Raw genomic sequence first — 20,342 nt, 5'->3', positions numbered from 1 at the left:
TGAATGCATTAATTTTGTTTGTGCAAAAGCTTGTCAGTTTCATATAATCAAAATTACCTGTTTTATCTTTTGGATTTGCCTCCATCCCTTGTTTGGTTAATCTATGGAAGGTGGTTTTATATATATATATATATATTTAAATCAAATGCTTTATTAACTTCTAGTTTACACCATTCATTTCCACAAGATTTTGAGTTACAAATTTTCTCCCCGTTTTTCCCCTACCCACCACCCTAAAATAGCAATCCCACAGGATATCCCCTTCTCCAAATCTGCTCTCTCCCATATCTTCTCCCATTGCCCCTCTGACTTTCCAGAAGGGCACGGTGGATCTCTATGCAAAGTTAATGTGATTTTTTTTGGGAGGGCAATTGGGGATAAATGACTTGCCCAAGGTCACACAGCTAGTTTTTGTGTTAAGTGTCTGAGGCTGCATTTGAACTCAGGTCCTCTGGACTCCAGGGCTGGTGTTCTATTCACTGCGCCACCTAGGTGCCCCTGTAGAAGGTGTTTGATCTGTTTCTTTTCTAATTTCTTTATGATGTGATATTTAATATTCAGTTCACTTATATTTTTTAAAATTATTGTGGTATACAGAATGTGTTGTTCTAAAACTAATTTCTGCCACACAGCTTTCAAATTTACTCAGAAGTTCTTATCAAACAGGGAATATTTTCTTAAGCAATTCATCATTTTGGATGTAACTCGAAGCTCAAAGTCTATTTGCATAGGACTTGAGTCACTAGTAGAGGTTGGTTATTCAATGCTCCATGCCTATGTGAAGAGTGGAGATGATGAGAGAGATCCTAGTCTTTTCATGTCCAGTTTTGGTTCCAGATTCTCTTCAGGTCCCTGAAAGTAGAGGAAAAACTCAGAGAAGAAGCTGACATACAAAAGATGGCACCTAGATCATCCTCCTGTCACCAGAGACTTAAGGGAGTTTCTCTTGGGTTAGATCTAGGACTCTCCCTTAGTTCAGATGACTTATCTCACTCCCACTGGGGGAACTCATTAATTACGTACTATCTAGTATATTTTCATATATTAACTTCTCTAATTTCTGGTGACTATTGGATAAATTGGATAAATGTGTTTATTTTGGAGTTTTACTTGACTTATTCATTCTATTTTGTTTCTTCCTTTCATTTAGTTATCTAATGTTTCCCCCCTTATTCCCCCTTCTTTTTTCCCCTCTCAGTTGTTAATTAAAAATTTCCCCTTCTTTTCCTCTGATTTTTCTTTGTTGTTATTTTCCCCCTCTTTTTGTAGATCTTTCTTTAAAATTTCTTTACCTCAGTCACTCCATTAATTCCCTTCTCTCTCTTTTTTTTTTAAGCAATCGGGGTTAAGTAACTTGCTCAAGGTTACAAGGCCAGTTATTTCTGGGTGTGGTGCTGAGTATCTGAGCCCAGATTTGATCCCCAGGTCATCCCGACACTGGAGCCGGTGCTCTTACTTGCTGAGCCACCTGGCCGCCCCTAATTCCCTTCTCTTTATGTCTATTCTAAACTTGGATTCATAGTTTTTATACTTATTTGTTCTTGTTGTGTTCCTCATGGAATGAAAGCTTCTAAAAACTAATGCAAAGTATGACTTTGGAAGTTTGATGGTTAGAGCATTAAAAGTATAAATTATATTCAATAGTATTGCCATTTTTATTATATTGGCATAGCCTAACCATGAGCACTGAACAGTCTTTGTTTAAGTTCTTAATTTCTTTAAGGAGCACTTTGTAATTGAATCTACTTAAGTATTGAGTACTTTGATAGCTTGATTCCAAAATATTTTATTCATTTTCTAGTTATTTTGAATGGGATTCCCCTTTCTGTTATTGCTTCTTAGATTTTATTATTATCATATAGAAATACTGCGGGTTTATTTTGCAACTTGTAACTTTGCTGAAACTTTTTTTCAATTAGTTTCTTTGCTTATTCATTATTATTCTGTAAGTAAACTATTGTTGTAAGCAAATAGAAATACTTTTCCTCTCTGTGCATATCTTTATTCTTTGAATTTCTCTTATATTCTTTTTTTTTTTGGAGGGCAATTGGGGTTAAATGACTTGCCCAAAGTCACACGGCTAGTAAGTGTTAAGTGTCTGAGGTTGAATTTGAACTCAGGCCCTTGTGACACCAGGGCCGGTGGTCCATTCACTGCGCCGCCTAGCCACCCCTCTCATATTGTTCTTGCTAGCATTTCTAGAATTACAGCAGATAGAAGCAGGGATAGTGTGGAAATCTTTGCTTTTATTCTATATTTGTTGGGAAAGCTTCTAGTGGATTCCCATTGCATAGGCTACTTATTTTTGGTTTTAGAGAGAGGATTTTTTATGACATTAATAATAATAATTAATAATAATAATAGTTAACATTTCTATAGAGCCTACTATGTACCAGGCACTTTACAAATATTATCTCATTTGATTCTTACAACAACCATGCTAGGTGCTATTATTGTCCCTATTTTACAGTTGAGGAAACCAAGACAAACAGAGATTAAGTGACTTACCTAGAATCAAACATCTAGTAAGTGACAATCCAGATTTGAACTTGGGTCTTTATATCTATGGTTCCAGTGTTCTACATATTGTACCATCCAGCTACCCATTAAAAAAAATCTATTATATGTATATACTTGATAAAAGCATAAATCAGCATTGTAATTGGTCAAAAGCTTTTGTTGCATCTGTTGAGATGACCATGTGGTTTAGGGATGTTTCTGTTTTTAATATGATTAATATCTTGATTATTTTCCTAATGTTGAACGGTTCTTTGATCCATGATATAAGCCCTGCTCCATCAGAATGAATGATTTCTTGGATGACTTGCTGGAGTCTGTTAGACTGTTTTATTTTTGTATTGAATATTTGTGATCCTGGTCTATAGTTCTCCTGTGATTTCCCCTTTTCAAGCTTAGCTATTAGGATTATATTTGTCTCATAAAAGGGAATCTGCAAAAGTGCTCTGTCTTTCTCCATTTGGGGAGTAATTTCTTCAGTATAGCTCTTCATTTTTCCTTAAAAGTTTGGTAGAATTCTCACAGATCTGTCAGGATCACAAAGTTGTTTGTTTTTGTAGTTCCTTTTTTTTTTTTTTTTTTAAAGCAATCGTCGTTAAGTAACTTGCTCAAGGTTACACGGCCAGGTGTTTCTGGGTGGGTGCTAAGTGTCTGAGCCCGGGATTCAATCTCCAGGTCATCCCGACATGGGAGCCGGTGCTCTTACTCGCTGTGCTACCTGGCCGCCCCTGTAGTTCCTTTATAGCTACTTTTGTATTTTTTTTTCTGAGATGAGATTATTTGACATCTCTATCTGGTGTTCTGTTAGTTTGAGTATTTTATACTTTTAAAGGCATTCCTCTGTTTCCTTTATGTTCTTGGTCTTGTTGATATATAGCTGTGCATAGAAGATTCTGATAATAATCTTTTGATCATTTGTGTAGTCTTCTTAGTTTCTAGTTTATTTATTTCCCCTCTAATTTTCAGGGTTTCCTCTTCTGTGCTTATTTGGGGTTTATTTGTTGGGTTTTTAATTTCTTAAATGTACATTTAGTTCATCAATTCTGTCCTTTTCTATTTTGTTAATATATGTTTTATGGATATAATTTCTCTCCTGAGGGCTGCTTTAGCTGCATCCCAGAAATTTTGGGGATTTTGTTTTATCATTAACCTTGTATTTCACATAATAATTATTTCTATGATTTATTATTTTACTCAGTAATTTAGGATTTCATTATTAAGTGTCCACTTGGTTCTGTCTTTTGTTTGTGATCGCTGAACTGATTACTATTTTTGGTAAGTTATGGTATATAAAGAATGTGTTTTGTATTTTGTAAGCGGCAGCTAACTTTACTAACCTAAGGGCCAACAGGGAATGAAGAGACCAGAGACAAGAGAGAGAGAATTAACTTGTAGTTTATTCCAACAGGTCAGGGGTGAGCAGGAAAAAAAGCTGCCTCCTTATATACCTTAAAGAGAGCATGATTGAAGCATGATCTCCTCATGCACGGGAGTGTGAACCAATTCGGAGGCCACCCTCAGGGCCCCAGTCATGTCAGCTGTTGCTCATCAAGCAAGCGGTCTTGTAGGAGACTTCCCTGTGAGCCAGCAACTGGACTGTGGCCCTGAGCACTTCCTTATCTCCAGTGAGTACAGAGTGGCCTTGGAACCAAGAGGCCCCGAGGCAGTTCCTGATTTCCCCAGGGACAAGAAGCGCTTGGAACTCATGTGGTTCTGTACAGTATTTCTGCCTTTTTACATTTATTTGAAATATTTCTGTGCCCTCTAACACAATCAATTTTTGTAGAAGTTGCATGGAGTACTGAACAATATGTATATCTTCAGGGTTCCCATTCTGAAATGTGACTTCTTTTAGCCCTAATTTTCTCAATACTTTATTCAATTCAACGGTTTCCCTTTTGCTTCTCTTTATGTTAAATAAACTCAGAGAGGGATATTAATTTCCTATTATTTTTGTTTTAATCATTTCTTCTTGCAATTCAGTTACTTTTTCCTTAATGAATCATGGAAGCATATTAAAAGCCTCTGGAAATATTAACAAATGATGTTTCTCCAGTTTAAAACCCTTTCCAAACTTTTCCCTTTAGGAAAGGGGATAGAACAGAAGCTGAGGCCTTTCTTGGGGAAATGGATCAATGGCGATAACTAGACTTAATTGTTGTCTAGATAAGATCATTGCCTCTGTACCCACCTGAAGTGACTGGTATCATGACCCACTTAAAGGTTGTGTCATCTTTTGCATTCAAGAGTAATATATTGATCACAGGAAGGAGCTCTTCTCAATCCTTAAGGAGAGTTGTCCAGGAAGGAACTGAACAGTCATTATTCTGGAATACTAGCTCAGAACTTATTATGACCTTTTCTTTGTTCAAGGTTCCTATAAATGTTACCTTAAATCATCTTGGGTAAGAGTCATGTCAGAAAGTATGAAGGACTATGCCAGTTTTTTTCTCTCTCTCTTTCTTCTGTCTGTCTCTTTAAGCTAGAAATTGCTTGAATATACATTGATATAAAGTCAAATAAAATGGTTCCTGGCAGATTTGTGCCTACATCACAGAGTACATTATTAGTATTAATATTTTTTCTCCATCAGAATGCAGATACTCTGCCATTTGGAACATGTAACTTTAATACTGAAATTGCACGTCAATTTTTGCCCATGGCTCTTTTCAGCATAATGTAGTTTCCTCGTTTATCTCAGTTTATGTTGTATTTTTTTTTTTTTTACTTTGGCCGATAGTATGATTGCAACTCCTGCTTTTTCGGATTCTCCTAATGTTTAGAATTTTGTTTCAATTCCTCATTTTTATTTTGTGAAATGTCTTTGATTTCAGATGTGTCTCTTGTAGCAACAAATTGTGGGATTTTGTTTTCTTATCCAATCGATCACTCTCTTTTGTCTTATTGAATTGCTTGATCCATTCACATTTAAAGTTGTTAGGGGTGGCTAGGTGGCACAGTGAATAGAGTACTGGCCCTGGAGTCAGGAGGACCTGAGTTCAAATGTGACCTCAGACACTTAATACTTACTAGCCATGTGACCTTGGGCAAGTCACTTAACCCCAATTGCCCTGCCCTCCCCCCCCTCCAAAAAGCAAAAAATCCCCCAAAGCATAAAGTTGTCAGAGTTAGGGTTATATTTTCCTCCTTTTCCATCATATATACCACAAGCCTATCCCTACAGGCTCTTTTTCTTTGCCCCTTGTTAGCCTTTTTCCTAGTTTTTGGGAGTTTCACTTAACTTCTTGATTCCATTTTGTTTCTTCCTTTTATTTAGTTATCTAATTCCTTCCTCTTATTTCACCCCTCTCAGTTTAATAGTTAATTCAAAAATCTCTCCCTCTTTTCCTCTGATTTTTTTTCTTTTTGTACCTTTTTAAAAAGATTTCTTTACCTTGGTCACCTCACTAATTCCCTTCTCTTGATGTCTATTCTATACTTGGATTAATAGGTTTTATACTCGCTTGTTCTCTGTTTTTCTCAGAGAATTAAAGCTCCTAAAGAACAGAGTTAGAGTTTCTTCTTCTGTGTTATTGCCTTGTGAGATCTTACCCCTAAACCTTTTTACCTGGCATGCTTTGCTCTTAGAAGTATAAGTTATTGAGGGGAGAGAAGGATTGCCCATGGTAGAAAATTGAACTCTATCCTAAGTTGTTCCATCCCATTGTACATGAAAGAGGAGAGGGAAGGTGAAAGATAGAGGAGAATATGCAATTAATGCTAATTCAATCCATGGTTACCAACAGAGGGAAGAGAACTCCAATTTTGCAATTTGTGAATTCACCTGCAAGATTTAGTTAATGGGATTTCCGGCTTGCTACTCTACTGACACTTGTTCGGTTTCTTTAAATTCCATGTTTATCTTTATCCCTTCATGTACTTTTAGAAAGAAGTCTTTTAATGAATTGTTCCTTAAGAATTTCTTTCTCTTCATGTTTATTTTCTTTTCACAGTCTCTAGAGATGGAACAATTTATTTTGTTATATTTTCCTTAGTGGTTCTGTTTATTCACCTTTCTTGTCTTTTTGTTGTTTGGGGTGATTGTAAAACAAATATTCTACTTACTCATCTCTGCTCTTTTTCTCTGAAGGAATGCTTGAAATACCTCTCTTTTATTTAATGTCTGTCTTTTCCATGAATAATTCAGGTCAGGTTTGCAGGATATCATTTTGGGTTGATTTTGAGCTCCTTTCCTTTTTGAAATATATTATTCCACTCCCTTTTGTGGTGTCTGGTGGGTGTAGAATAGTCAGTCTTGTGTTATTTTTATCTGAAAGTCTTTCTCTTGGTTGCTTGTAGAATTTGTTATTTGCCATTGGAATAATTAAATTCAGCCACTCTGTGTCTTGGAGTTTGAAGCATGATTTCTTTTCTTTTCTTTTTTCTTCTAGAGGCAATCTGTGGATTCTTTCAACAGGTGCTGTCTTTTCTGTGTTCAGAAGTTCTGGGAAGTTTTCCTGTATTATTTTTTTGCATTATGATGTTCAGGTTTTTGGACTTGTCATGTTTTTCTGGGAAGCCTATAATGCTTAAGTTGTGTCTACATATCCTGTCTTAAAGATCAATGCGTTTTGCTTGTGTAGAAATCATGTGTTCTTTTAACATTATTGTTTTTTGCTTCTCTTCTCCCAGATTGTCCTTCACTTCCATGTATTTTAATTTCCACTATTCTCTCTTTTGCTTCTTTGCTACTGGGGATTCTAATTCTATTCTGTTAATATTCTACTCCTCTTATTTCAATAAATTTGATTTAGTTTTATATATATTTGAGAAATGGAGTCTTTATCAGAGAAACTAGCTGTAATTTTTTTCTCTCATAGTAATGATTACTACATCTATTCCTCCATCCTATTTTCCCCCATTTATTCCACTCTCTCCTTTCACCTTGTCTACTCTCAAAAGTATTTTGCTTCTGACTTTTACCTATCCCAATTTGCCCTCCCTTCTCTTATCTCCTTCCCCTCCTACTTTCCTGTAGGGTAAGATAGATTTCTACACTCAACTGAGTGTGTATGTTATCTCCTCTTTGAGCCAATTATGATGAGAGTAAGGTTCACACACTCCCCACCCTCCTCTCCCACCCCATTTCCCCATATTATCCCCTCCATTGTAAAATCTCTTTCCAGTCTCTTATGTCATATAATTTACCACATTCTACAGCTCCCTTTCCCCTACTCCCAGAGCATTCTTTCTCTCCTCTTAATTTTATTTTTTAAAGATAATCACTCCATACTTACATCCTCTGTCTATGTATACTCTTTCTAACTGTCATAATAATGAGGAAGTTTTCAGAAGTTACAAGCATCATTTTCCCATGTAGGATGTAAACAGTTTACCTTATTGAATCCCTTATGATTTCTCTTTCCTGTTTACCTTTTTATGCTTCTCTTCAGTATTGGTCTTTGAAGTTGTCTATTTCATTGAATATCCATTTTCCCTACTGAAGGATTATACTCAGTTTTTCTGGGTAGGTGATTCTTGCTTGTAATCCTAGCTCTTTTGCTCTCCAGAATATTATATTACAAGCCCTCTGATCCTTTAAGGTAGAAATGGCTAAACCTTGTGTTATCCTAATTGTTGCTCCTTGATATTTGAATTGTTTCTTTTTGGCTCCTTGCAATATTTTCTACTTGACCCGGGAGCTCTGAAATTTGGCTATAATATTCCTGGGAGTTTTCATTTTGTATCTCTTTCAGGAGGTGATCAAGCATTCTTTCAATGTCTATTCTGCTGTCTGGTTCTACATTGATAATTTCTTTTTTTCTTTTTTTACTTTTTGGAGGGGGGAAGGTAGGGCAATTGGGATTAAGTGACTTGCCCAAGGTCACTCAGCTAGTTTTGTGTTAAGTGTCTGAGGCTGGATTTGAACTCAGGTCCTCCTTACTCCAGGGCCTTACTCTATTCACTGTGCCACCTAGCCGCCCCAATAATTTCTTAAAAGATGATATCTAGGCTCTTTTTTTTGATCATGGCTTTCAGGTAGTATAATAATTCTTAAATTATCCCTCCTGGATCCATTTCCAGGTCAGTTGTTTCTCCAGTGAGATATTTTACATTTTATTCTTTTGATTTTATTGTTTGATGTCTCAAAGTCATTAGCTTCCATTTGCTCCAATCTAATTCTGAAGCAATGGTTCTCCTCATTGAGCTTTTGTGATTCTTTTTCCATCTGGCAAGTTCAGTTTTTTAAGGCCTTCTCCTCATTACCTTTTTGAGACTCTTTTGCCATTTGAGTTAGTTTATTTTTCAAGGTGTTATTTTCCTCAGTCAGGCTGTTGACTCTCATTTCATAATTTTCTTGCATCGTTCTCATTTCTCTTCCCAATTTTTCCTCCACTTCTCTTTTCTGCTTCTTAAGGTCCTCTGTGGCCTGTAACCAGCTCTTATTTTCCTTTGAAGCTTTTAGTGCAGGAGTTCTGACTTCACTGTCTTCCTCCTGTTCTATGCTTTGCTCCTTTTTGTCCCCAAAATAGGAGTCTAATGTTGGAATCTTCTGTCTGCTTTGTTTCTTTTACCTGGTTATGTTGCCCCTCAGTCACTTCACACCTGGGCTTTTTGCCACATTAGGACTCTGCCAACAGACAGGGGAGCTTTCGTCCCAAATGCTGGGGTTTTCTCAGCTGCCGGAGGTATTACATGGGTGCCCTCTCTGAGGTTTCCACACGCTCTGGCTAGCTGGACACACTCTCCAGGACCTCCACCCTAGACTGCAATCCAGATCCAAGAAGGTTAAAGCAAGAACGATTACCCCTCAGACTGATGCTTGGTCCCCCTACACTGCAGGCCAGGAGCTGAAGCTGCCCCGTGGCGCTGGCTGGCTGTGCCAGTGTCTTAGCGGCTTCTCGCCCTGGGGGCAAAAGCCACGCACTCCCACTTACTGGGTCCCAAAGTCCAGACTGCACTGACCTCTCACTTTTTCCTTCACATCTATGTGTTGATAAATCTGGAAAGGGCCACAGCTGTTGCTATTCTGGAGTCCCTCCGGCCGCAGGTGGTCAGGCCCGCCCTGGGGCTAAAGCCTTGGAGTGGGGTTGGGCTGGGCTCCCAGAGCACTGTGGTGGCCAATTCCTGCTGGCCTGCTGGGCTGTCCTCAGGGGGAGGTTAGCTTCTCTGTGTCATTTTGTGGGTTCTGCAGCTCCAAAGTTTGTTTAGAGTCCCCTTTTAACATGGATTGGGGAAGGTGGAAGCCGGAGCCCTGGGGAGGTCATGTTTCTACTCTGCCTGACCAATTCTACTTTTAAGGAGTTTTTTTCCTTCAGTAAATTTTTTTATGGATCCTGTTGTATCATTATCTCTTCTCTCTGTATCTCTCTCTTTCTGTCTCTGTCTTTGTTGCTCTGTCTCTCTTTTGCTCTGCTTCCTGTCCTCCCCTCTCAGACTATGTCCCTCTCCCAACTACAGAATCTCCTTCATATTCCTCCTTCTTCCCATGTTAAAGTCTAGGTTCCTCTAGCCTGGCAATTGAAGATCTGATCTCCTTCCCATCCTTATCTCATAAGGATCCTTTTGGCCATCTATTGGGTTTCAGAATTTTAGGGTCAGGAGGGAATAATGATGTCATATTTATTCACTATTCTAAGGTTTATAAGACACTTGCCTTCTGATAGTTCTGTGGAGTGGGAAGTATGTAGACAAACAGAATCAAAGGGTGAGAAGCCAAAGGACTTGGCTACAGTCACATGGTCAGCAAGTGTCTGACACAGGATTCCAAGAGAGGGCTCCATATGGAACCTTTAAAGATGGAACCCAAGCCAGGGGTAGATATGGAGACTAAATCCTTGACTGCAAGTTTATTGATTCAGGCCACAGGGAAAAGACCAAAGAGATGGCAAAGTTTTGCTTCACTATTGCTTCTGAGGTCTGGCACATAGGGATAGGACCCACTAGTAGATGGGGAGGCTCTATGGGAATAGAGGTCTTGGCTTGTCATCCTAATGAGTGTTGACTAATGGGCTCTGTCTAACAAGTCCCTATGTGGGTTTGAGGATTCTCCCCTTGGATCCTTGGGTAATGAGGCCAAGGGGAAGAAGTGGCCTCTCCATAAGGAAGTGAAAACTTGTTAACTTCGACTGTTGGGAGAACAGTTCCTGGGCCTCTGTTTCACTCCCATTTCTAAGCACTTTGCCTGAGTTATGGTTATCCACTTGTCCCTCAGGGTGTGTCCTTCAATGTGCAGGTCCTTGCTAGTGTTTCACCATGTTCTGAGAGATCCTAGTAGCAGGCATTTAGTTCTTTTCTCCCTCTTCTTTCTGCTTTCACTTCACTTAGTCTTCCTTTAATTGATTGATTCACTTACTCATTCCTTCATTTATTTATTCATTCACAGAGTCATTTATTCATTCCTTTCTTCATGGATTACGTGGGCTAATATGGAGTGGACACTCAAGATGTCAGGATGCTTTGGATAAATTCAAGTTGTCTGGCCCAGATGCCAGATGTGCTCTACAGCTCAGGGTACATTAGGACTGAACTGATAGTGATTGTGGAATCCTTGGCATTGGTCTTTAAAAGAGCAGGGAGAATGGATCTGGAGAAGGGCAGATGTCCCAAATTTCAGAAAAGAGATGAGTGTAGCTAAGAGACCAACAAATTTGACTTTGACTTGGACTCTTAGAAACACTCTGGGGTCTAGGAAGAGATGGCTGGTGGCCATCTGGAAAGGGAATGAAAGCAATCATAAAGAAATCTCTACTAGGTAATCATATGTTAAGGGTCCCTATGCTAAGTGCTGGGGATGCAAAGTCAGCCTCTGCCCTCATTGAGGAGCTTCCATTGTAACAGAAAGGAGAACTGAAAAGGAAGGGAGGGTAAGGGGCAGGGGGTACCTGTGCGAAGGTATGGGAGAAGGGGACTGCAGGGTGGAGGAATGTTCCAAGGAGGAAAGGACACAAGGCTCCAGTGAATGTCCAGGGTGAGAAGGGGCTAGGAAATGGTGCTAATGGGTGGATGGGCAGAAGGGAGATGGATGTTAAGGTCCAAGGACATAGTCGATGCCTGAGAAATGTTGGTCATTGCTAGTTCTTGTGACTGTAATTATTCCAGAGTCTCTTAGGCCAAATGAGACTGGACGTTCCAGTGGCTGTAGAACCATATGACGAGACCCAAGGAGTGGGCAGCCATTGATGAGCTGGTCTGTACTTGGAGGGAAGTCTATCGAATGTGCCCTTAGATCTGTGCTAATGGGCAGTCAAGAAGAGGCTCTGAGGGATGGCCGCACTGACTAGTCATCTGCTATGTGCTGGACTATGCTGAGGCTCTTCCCTCGAGGGGAGATAGCAGCTGTACTTAAGGGAATTGGGGGTGGGGCTCACAGCACGTAGAGTGGGGGGAGCCAAGGGGGTCTCCTGTACAACAACGACGAGGATGAGGATGAGTGCTTTACAAACATCATCTCACTGAATCCTTACAACAATCCATTTTACAGGTGAGGGAACTGAGGCAGACAGAGGTAAAGTGACTTACCCAAGGTCATCCAGCTAGTGTCTGGTGGATGTGAGCTGAGGTCTTCCTGTCTCCAGCATTGCTGCCCTGTGGGTGGCAGGTGGTAGGCAGTTCGTGGGAATGGCTGGCCCTTTCTCCTCAGGGAGCCCCTCCCTGGTGATGGCTGTGAGGGCTGGGCTGGAAGTAGGACTGGTTGTTTATGTTCTCTCAGTTCCCAGGAAGCAGCCTTGATGTGGCTCCCTCTCCCTCCACTCTGTCAGCTGAGAACTTTGCCTCAGATTGTACAGAAAAAAGGGAGGCCATTCATCGTGAGCTGCCTCTCCTCCCATCTTTCTCATCTCCCATCACTCAGGTGCCTTCCCCCACTGTCTCCTCCTTCACCCCATCTCCTGTGAAGAGGTGGCCTTACTCCTGACCGAGACCAACCCTTCCAGCTGCATACGGGATCCTCTTCCATCCCATCTCTTCTAGCAGATCTCCCCTTCTGCCATCCCCACTCCTTCACTTATCTTCACCCTCTCCCTGGAACCTGGCTCCTTCCCTGCCACCTGCAAACATGCCCATGTGTAATGGCAAGCAAAGAAGTAGTTCACACCTTGTTTCAGTTCAAGTTTCTTCTGAGCCTTGCCCATGATTGAGAAGCAGAACTTGTGAACCCCACAAGTTGTAACCCTAGAACCTGTGAACTCCTGTTGCTGATATAACAGGAAGGGGAGGAGCTAATGACCATATATAATTTGTGGTATCCCGGCACTCTGTCTGCTCTGTCTGAGTTGATGTTTGTTTGTGATACTTTGTACAGAAGCCCTGGGACCTTCCTGGAAGCCCTGAAAGAGGATTTTCTGGTTGTCTGTTTACAGAAATCCTGGAGGAGGGCTTTGGAGGTCCTGGGACTGTACTGATGATTTGTGCTGACCTCTTGGATCTTGTTTGTGGGTCTGTGTTGATTTCTACGTTGATGATTTGTGTTGAGTTCCCAGACCTTGTTGGCTGGTCTGAGTTAATTTCACAGACAGATAGTGAATTGATGATGGTACCAGCAATGTGCATGAATATTATTGAGGCTCTGTCAAGCTTTTTCTTCCCAGAAACAGGAACTGTGAAGGACTTGAGGCGGACTGGACACTGTGAACTTCAATATGGAGTGGGAACTGGATGAAGAACTGGACAAGGAGCTGGAGAAGGAACTGGGAGCTGCCTGCCTTTGAACCCAGGTGACAGTGAGGATGACTGAATTAAGGACTTACAAAATAATTGAGTTAGTAAATGATTGTATTTTGCTTAAAATTATGTGACCACTTTGGTGAAAACTATGTGGCTATTTTAGTGATAAGTTGTTATGGCATAACATTGTGAATACTGTACTTTGGTTTCTGTGAATGTTTTGCATTAGTTTACTGCTGAATAAATAGAGTTCGCTATACTATGTAATCAGAACCTTGAAGCTGTTCACAGCAGCAGTCCTCTGGAAAGCTGTGTGGCATGGCTTTACACCATGTCTCCTCCATCCTGAAAAACTCCTCACTTGACCCTTCCGTTTCTGCTATTACCTATATGTATCTCGTTTGCCCTTTGTGGAGGAACTCCTTGAAAAACCAGTCTACAAGTGCCTCTACTTCCTGTCCTGTCACTCTCTTCTTAACCCGTTACAGTGTGGCTTCAGACCTCATTATTCCACAGAAACTGCTCTCTCCAAAGTCCCCAATGATCTCTTCTCCCCTTATGCCACTTCCCTTGGTGATCTCCTATGCTCCCATGGACCATCTCTATGCTGATGAGTCTTCCATCTACCTTTCCTGCTCAAAACTCTCTGCTCATCCCCAAGTTTCCATTTTAATGGATTTGTAGTTGGACTGGATGTCCAGTAGATTTCTAAAACCCAACATATTCAAAACAGAACCCATTTTCTTTCCCCCTAAAGCTCCCCACCGTATTATTCCCTTATTTTTATGCTTTTTAAAATTCACTGGTTTGTGTTATCCATGGTGGGTAAAAGCAGTCATTGTGGAGATGGGTCCTGGATAGTTTGCAGTTATCTACTTTTCCATAGCCCGCCATTTGCTGAATGATCTGTGCTTACTCCGGGGCTGGGAGCAGGGCACTTTCGTTCCCCATCATCAGGCACTTCAAAAACAGGCTTGCCACATCAACAGATTTTTTTTAGGCATACAAAATGGATCAAACCCCTATAGAAATATTTTTGGAACAAGTAGGCATGCTAAAGAAGTTGATATGCGCTCAACAGGAATACTCCCCATGGGCTTTATTGAATAAAGGTGGTTCGTCTCTGGATGAATCCTAGAAAATGTCTCCCTGCCTGCCTCTTGTGACTTTCTCTACAATAAGTGGCCTTTTCACCCCTCTGATCCCTTCCTGTGGTTGGTCAGTTGAAAACCTCTATTTGAAGGAAAGGGCCCAGGCTGGTCCTGTTCACCACTCTTTCTTTCATTCTTCTCTGGGCTCTGATGCTGACTCTCTGGACTTCTTTCTCCCTCATCCTCCTTCCTCCCCTTATTGTGCTAATGAGACTTTGGTGCATGCCCAGATCACCCAAGATGGAGGTGTCCATGTGGGAGGTATCAGGGGCCTTCTTTTGTGTGTTCACCCAACAGCTTCTTTTCAGTGGCTTTAAATTTACCTCCTAAGGCATAGTTACTCTCCCTTTCAGATATTGTCAAGGAGTGACTGTCTTCTTCATCCAGACTAACTTGGGTGGGGGAAAGAGCTCCTGTGGCCCGTGGGCCCTGGAGACAGGGCTTCGATTTTGGTCTATTTCATTTGTACTAGGACTAGTCTAGGTGTGGGGGTCGGGGGTGGAGTCCTGGATGTGGAACCTCGAGTCACTGGAGGAATCTTGGAACCAGGATTCCAGGCCAGAGGGTATAGCCAGGCCTGCAGGAATTCCCTAGGAAAGCAGGCTTAACTGAGCTAAGCTATGAACCTAACCTGGCTCCCTTTACTCTGTGCTAAGCGCTTTACAAACATTTGCTCATTTGATCCTCACAATAGGATCCTCATAACACCTGGGAGGTAGATGCTATTCTTATCTCCATTTTACAGTTGAGAAAATGGAGGCAGATAGAAGTTACGTGACTTGCTCAGGGTCATACAGCTAGGAAGTATCTAAGAGTAAATTTGAACTCAGGTCTTCCTGACTTCAGCTCTGGTGATCTATCCACTGTGTCATCTAGTAGCCTTTAGCTGGGGGAGATTATGCCCTGTCCCCAGCTGTTGGGGAAGGGGAATGTTTGTATGCTTGTTGGTGCTATGCTTTGAAGCAAATATTCCTCTGTAAAAGTTCATCTGACTGTTACTGGTTAAAATGGACCTAGGGTTATTGGACCCCTAAAATTCTAGGGGAACATAATCAGAGTCAATGGAAGTAACCAGCACCCACCCTCTCAAGCCCCTTCTGAATGCTGGAAAGCCCAGGGGGAGGGGTCAAATGTAACACACCTGGTCTGTAGGGAGTAGGGGAGGGCCAAAGCAGTGTTCCCTAATGTAAGGTCATTGAGGGCAGGGCCTCTCTTTCCTTTTGCTTATGTGACAAGACTAATATCTATTAGCGTTTCCCCACAACATGGACTAAGCCTACACCTTTTCCTTCCCCCTTGTGCCCCGTAAAAGGAGACAAAGCCATGTGAGGACCTCGTTGGCTCCTGTTTCTTTGACAAAGCTTCCTGGTCATCTATGGACCTGGGCTGTTGGGAACCTCCAGCTTGATGGATTGCTAAAGACCATACAAGTCACCATGTCCTGATGACCAGAGAAGCCAGGGGTCATCGTGTCCTTGCTATGTTAGGGTCACATAAACCACCCAACCTGAACCAAGAGAGTGCTGGCCATGGAGCCACCTCCAAAATTATTTGTATCCCTAGGGATTAGCACAGAAATGCTTACTGAATTAAGAGGGCCTTTCATAGGTGACATCTGTGAGACCTTAGCCAACAATATGTCAACAAAGACATTTCCAGCAAGTAGCTAAGTGGTGCAGATTGTTTGTGGAAATGGAGGGATTTATAATAGCAATTCAGGACCAGGTCATCAACAGCAGAAACACAGAGAGGTTATCCTTCAGGAGCCCAAATTTAGCAATTGATGCTGATCATGAAAAGATACGGTAACTTGGCAACATCAGGCCAATGGTTGTAAACATTTAGTGCGTACTGAATACTATGCAAGAAATAACCTGGGGGCTAGGATTATATAGTGGACGCTCACTACCATTCGTAGATTAATAGAAAATCAATCCTAATGTATAAATATAGACTTTAAAATATCTTGGAGCTATCAACCAATACATTGTACTGGAACTGGACCATTATCACAGACTGAACTGTTACCCATCATCTCCCAGACATATTGTTGGGAGAGCAATGTTTGTAATTATAGTTACCATCCTCAGTGCCCATAAGCTCTACACTACACTACATGTAGTGAAAAGCTTTCGAGGAGAGAAGAATGGTGTAGAAACAGGACCAGGGGAGTGGCCCTGTGGCCCTGGGAGCTACTCGAATGATATTAAGCCAAGAGAGTACGAGCTCACACACCAACACTTTGAATCACCTGGAAAAAGCCATTACTTTGTCTGCTTGTACCACAACCCACAGAACATTCAATATAAAAGAGTAATAGCAGAACAGTGACTTGTCCCAGGCTTGTTTCTCTCTGAAACCTCTTTTGAAAAAAAAAATGGAGTAAAATGAGAGCAAAGATAATTTAAGAATGTTGACAGACCTCTGGGGCAGCTACAGAGAAATTAGACACTTCCCAGTCAAAAAGGAGAAAGCAGGTGACACACAACAGAACCAAACAGAGCTCACTTTCCAAAGGCACAGTAAAGGCTGACACCAGGTATGTGCCACTGAGTTGGAGGAACATGAATGACAGGAACAACAAAGACCAGGGAATTACGGTGACCTCCAAAAGGTGCCTGATGGCTGATATGAGTGCAAGCAGCAACAATTTGTGACAGAGGAGAGTGGAACCAATGGCTGAGGCATGAAGAATCATTTCTAGAACCAGAGAGGCATATTCTGATAGTGATTCAGGAGCAGGTCATCATCATTGGTCCAAAATAACCCAAACTTATGGATAGATGGAGATCACGCAACAAAATGCCCCCAAACCAGTCAATATACCACTGCATATGGAGTACCTACTGGATACCTAGAAATATGCTATTTGGTGTTTAGAATTATTAACGAGAAGCTTTCTATTCTTTAAAGCCTCGGAGAAAAAGCTGTAGACTACAAATACATACCTGAAGATATCCTGGAAAATTCAACACATAAATTGTATTAGAACTAGAGTATCATTTTATACTCAGAACTGTGGCTCACAATTGTTTGAGTCATGAAAACTTAGGAACAACATTTTTAATAGATGTTGCCATATCTAATACTCATTTGCACTCTTGTTCAAACCACATGGAATAAAAAAAATATCAAAATAAAGAGACCTAGTGGGAGAAATTAAAACTGGGTGAGAAGAGAGGAGAGGATTTTACTTAACTATTTAAACAAGAGGGAAAAAGGGAAGAATTAGATAACCAGATAAAAGAATTAGATAATGAGTTAAAAGGAAGAAAGAAAAAGGAACTAAGAAGTTAAACAAAACTCCAAAAACTCGGTAGAAGAGCGACAAATGAGAGAGTGGGGCTTGAATATGAAAGGAAGATATCCAGTCAGAATAGGACTGCATTAAAGCAGATTAAGCCACAAACAAAACTAATGCAGCCAAAATTAGAAGGAAAGTTTTTTCTGATAAAGGTCTCATTTCTCATATATATAGGAAACAGCCAAATTTATAAAAATTTGAGCCATTCACCATTAATAAATGGTAAAGAATATAAACAAGCAGTTCTCAGAAGAATAAATCAAAGCTATGAATAGTTACATGAAAAATATTCTAAATTACTACTAATTAGAAAAATGCAATTAAAACTGGATACCACCTCATACCTCTCATATTGGCTAACATGACAGAAAAGGCAAATGACAAATGTTGGAGGGGATGTAGAAAAACTGGAAGGTAATGCACTGTTGGAGTTGTGAACTGATCCAAACATTCTGGAGAACAATTTGGAGCTACATCCAAAAGGCTATAAAACTATGCATATCCTTTGACCCAGCAATACCACTACTAAGTCTGTATCCTAAAGACATCAAAGGGAAGGCCCAATTTGTACAAAAATATTCATAGCAGCCTTTTTTTTGTGGTGACAAAAATTTGGAAATTGAGGGGATATTCATCAATAGGAGAATGGCTGAACAAGTTGTAATATATGATTGTGATGGAATGGTATTGTGACAAGCAGGCTGGTTTCAGAAAAACCTGGAAAGACTTATATGAACTGACGCAAAGTGAAATGAGCAGAGTCAGGAGAACATTGTACTCATTTCTACCTTGACAATATCTCTCATATACGCCCCCTTACCCAACTCAGCCACCAGCCTTGGTCAAGCTCTCATTTCTATGTGCCTGGACTAGTGAGGTCCTCTGGTAACTGGTCTTGGTGATAGATCTCTGGTCTAGCCCCTCTCCAGCCTATCCTCTGTGGCTCTGCTGAAGTGCTGTTCCTAAACCCTTGTAGATCTGATCACCAAAGTCCCTTCAAGGCCTGCCTCCAGCTCATTTTGTAGAGTTTCTCATAACTAAACTCAAGTCAAGCTGGTTTCCCAGGACGTTCCATCTCTCCCTGGGCAACTTTATGTCCTCTCTCTTCATCTCAGCCTTTTTGAAGACTCATAGGCCATTTGAAGGCTCCAGGTAGAGCACTATGAACCTCTTTCACATCTATCTACCCGGTGTTCCATGGGCAGCATTGCATATCGGACAGAAAACTGAACTCATAGTGAAGACAACACCTAGCTCTTGATGTCCCTGGCAGTGCTCTGAGTCTGTATATCAAGCACTGTGATGAGCACTAGGGAAACAGTCAAAAGAGGGAGACAGCTTTGGAAGGAAGACGCTCCAGTTAGGAGGGTTTGGGAAAGGCAGGATTTTAGCTGGGACTTGGAGGAAGCTGCAAAACATATGCACTCTGGAGGCCAGACCTAATGCCTGGGTGTGCATTAGGACACTGCTCCTACTGAGGCCTGCCCAGCCCCTTGCCCTGGTGGCTCCGTGTACCTTCTTTCATCCAGATGGTGGAGTGTTCATAGCAAGGATCTCACCTTAGTCTGGGCTGGGAAGAGGCAGAGCCCAAGACTTACTGTGTGCACAGGCCCCTGTGGGCTAATGCTCCAGTGCCTTGTTATTGAAAAATATAATATTATTTATGGTGTCTCCTCCCTCCCTCACTTTCCCCGTGGGAGCAGAGATCCAGGATCTCAGCCCCTGATGGTGTGGACTATGTCTAGAAAATGATTTCCAAAGTGATCTGGAATCTAGAATCCTGACTGGCTTCATGACCTAGAGCTCCTTCCTTTCCCTGGGCTTCAGTTTTCTCTAGTTGGAAAAGTGATGAGATGATATATGAGCACTTTCACAGCTTTTGTGAATCCCTGATATTGGTTTGTCAGCTGAGTCTGAGTGCATCCAAATGCCTCATTTGGGATCATGGTGATGGAAGATCAAACACCAAGTGGCAAGATGACTCTGTCCCCATGAGCTCCCGAGACCCTAGAGGACTTGGGAGCCCAAACCCAGCCTCCCCAGTAGTGGGCACTTGTCTAAACTTCCCTTTGTCCTGGCTCTTTCAGCTTCTACTTGACCATCCAGATGTGCGTATCGTGGTAGCAGATCACAGATGGGAGAAGCCGGGAGGCCTGTGGAACTGGATCAGAGGGCACCCGGAGGAGAGGAAGAGGAAAGAAATGGAGACATTGGAAAGGACCAGGAAGTGAAGAACTTTCTTTTTTTCCTTCTCCAACTCATTTTATTTTTCTCCCAATTACATGTAAAAACAATTTTAACATTCTTGTTTTTCAGATTTTGAGTTCCAAATTCTCTCCCTTCCTCCCTCCCCCTGATTTAGAAAGCAAGCAATTTTACATAGTTTATACATGTGTAATCATGTGAAACACATATCCATGTAAGTCGTGCTGGGAAAGAAAACACAATTTTCCCCTTCCTCCAAATAACATAAAGAAAAAGTATCTTTGATCTGCATTCAGGCTCCACCAGCTCTTTCTCCGGAGATGGACAGCACCTTTCATTATAAGTCTATGAAGGACTTTAAATGCCAACCAGAGGACTTTTCATCCCTTCTCAATCCTCGCATGCCTCCCTCACTCCCTACTCAGTCAGCTGAGAATCTCACATTATGCTTTATTGGAATACTTCAGATCATTCATTGAGAGCCCCCTCCCCTCCCCCTCCCTTCCCCCTCACCATCGAAAGAGCTGAGTGGGACAGAATGCAGATCAAAGATACTTTTT

General features: G+C 41.3%; 1 long non-coding RNA gene across 1 annotated transcript; it reads left to right on the top strand.

The window, feature by feature from the left end:
• Nucleotides 1-4,044: 4,044 nt before the first annotated feature.
• LOC138177125 (uncharacterized) lies at nucleotides 4,045-20,103 on the top strand. Its single transcript, XR_011172428.1, has 3 exons — nucleotides 4,045-4,142; nucleotides 13,047-13,172; nucleotides 19,665-20,103. It is a non-coding gene; the product is annotated as an uncharacterized lncRNA (long non-coding RNA).
• Nucleotides 20,104-20,342: the final 239 nt, after the last annotated feature.

Source organism: Petaurus breviceps, unplaced genomic scaffold (genome assembly GCF_028583685.1).
Source record: "Petaurus breviceps papuanus isolate PSGF00001 unplaced genomic scaffold, PetGlider_PUasm1.0 90333, whole genome shotgun sequence".
NCBI classification, from domain to species: domain Eukaryota; kingdom Metazoa; phylum Chordata; class Mammalia; order Diprotodontia; family Petauridae; genus Petaurus; species Petaurus breviceps.
The sequence above is the reverse complement of the archived record's forward strand: the minus strand, read 5'-3'. Positions and strand labels throughout refer to the sequence as shown.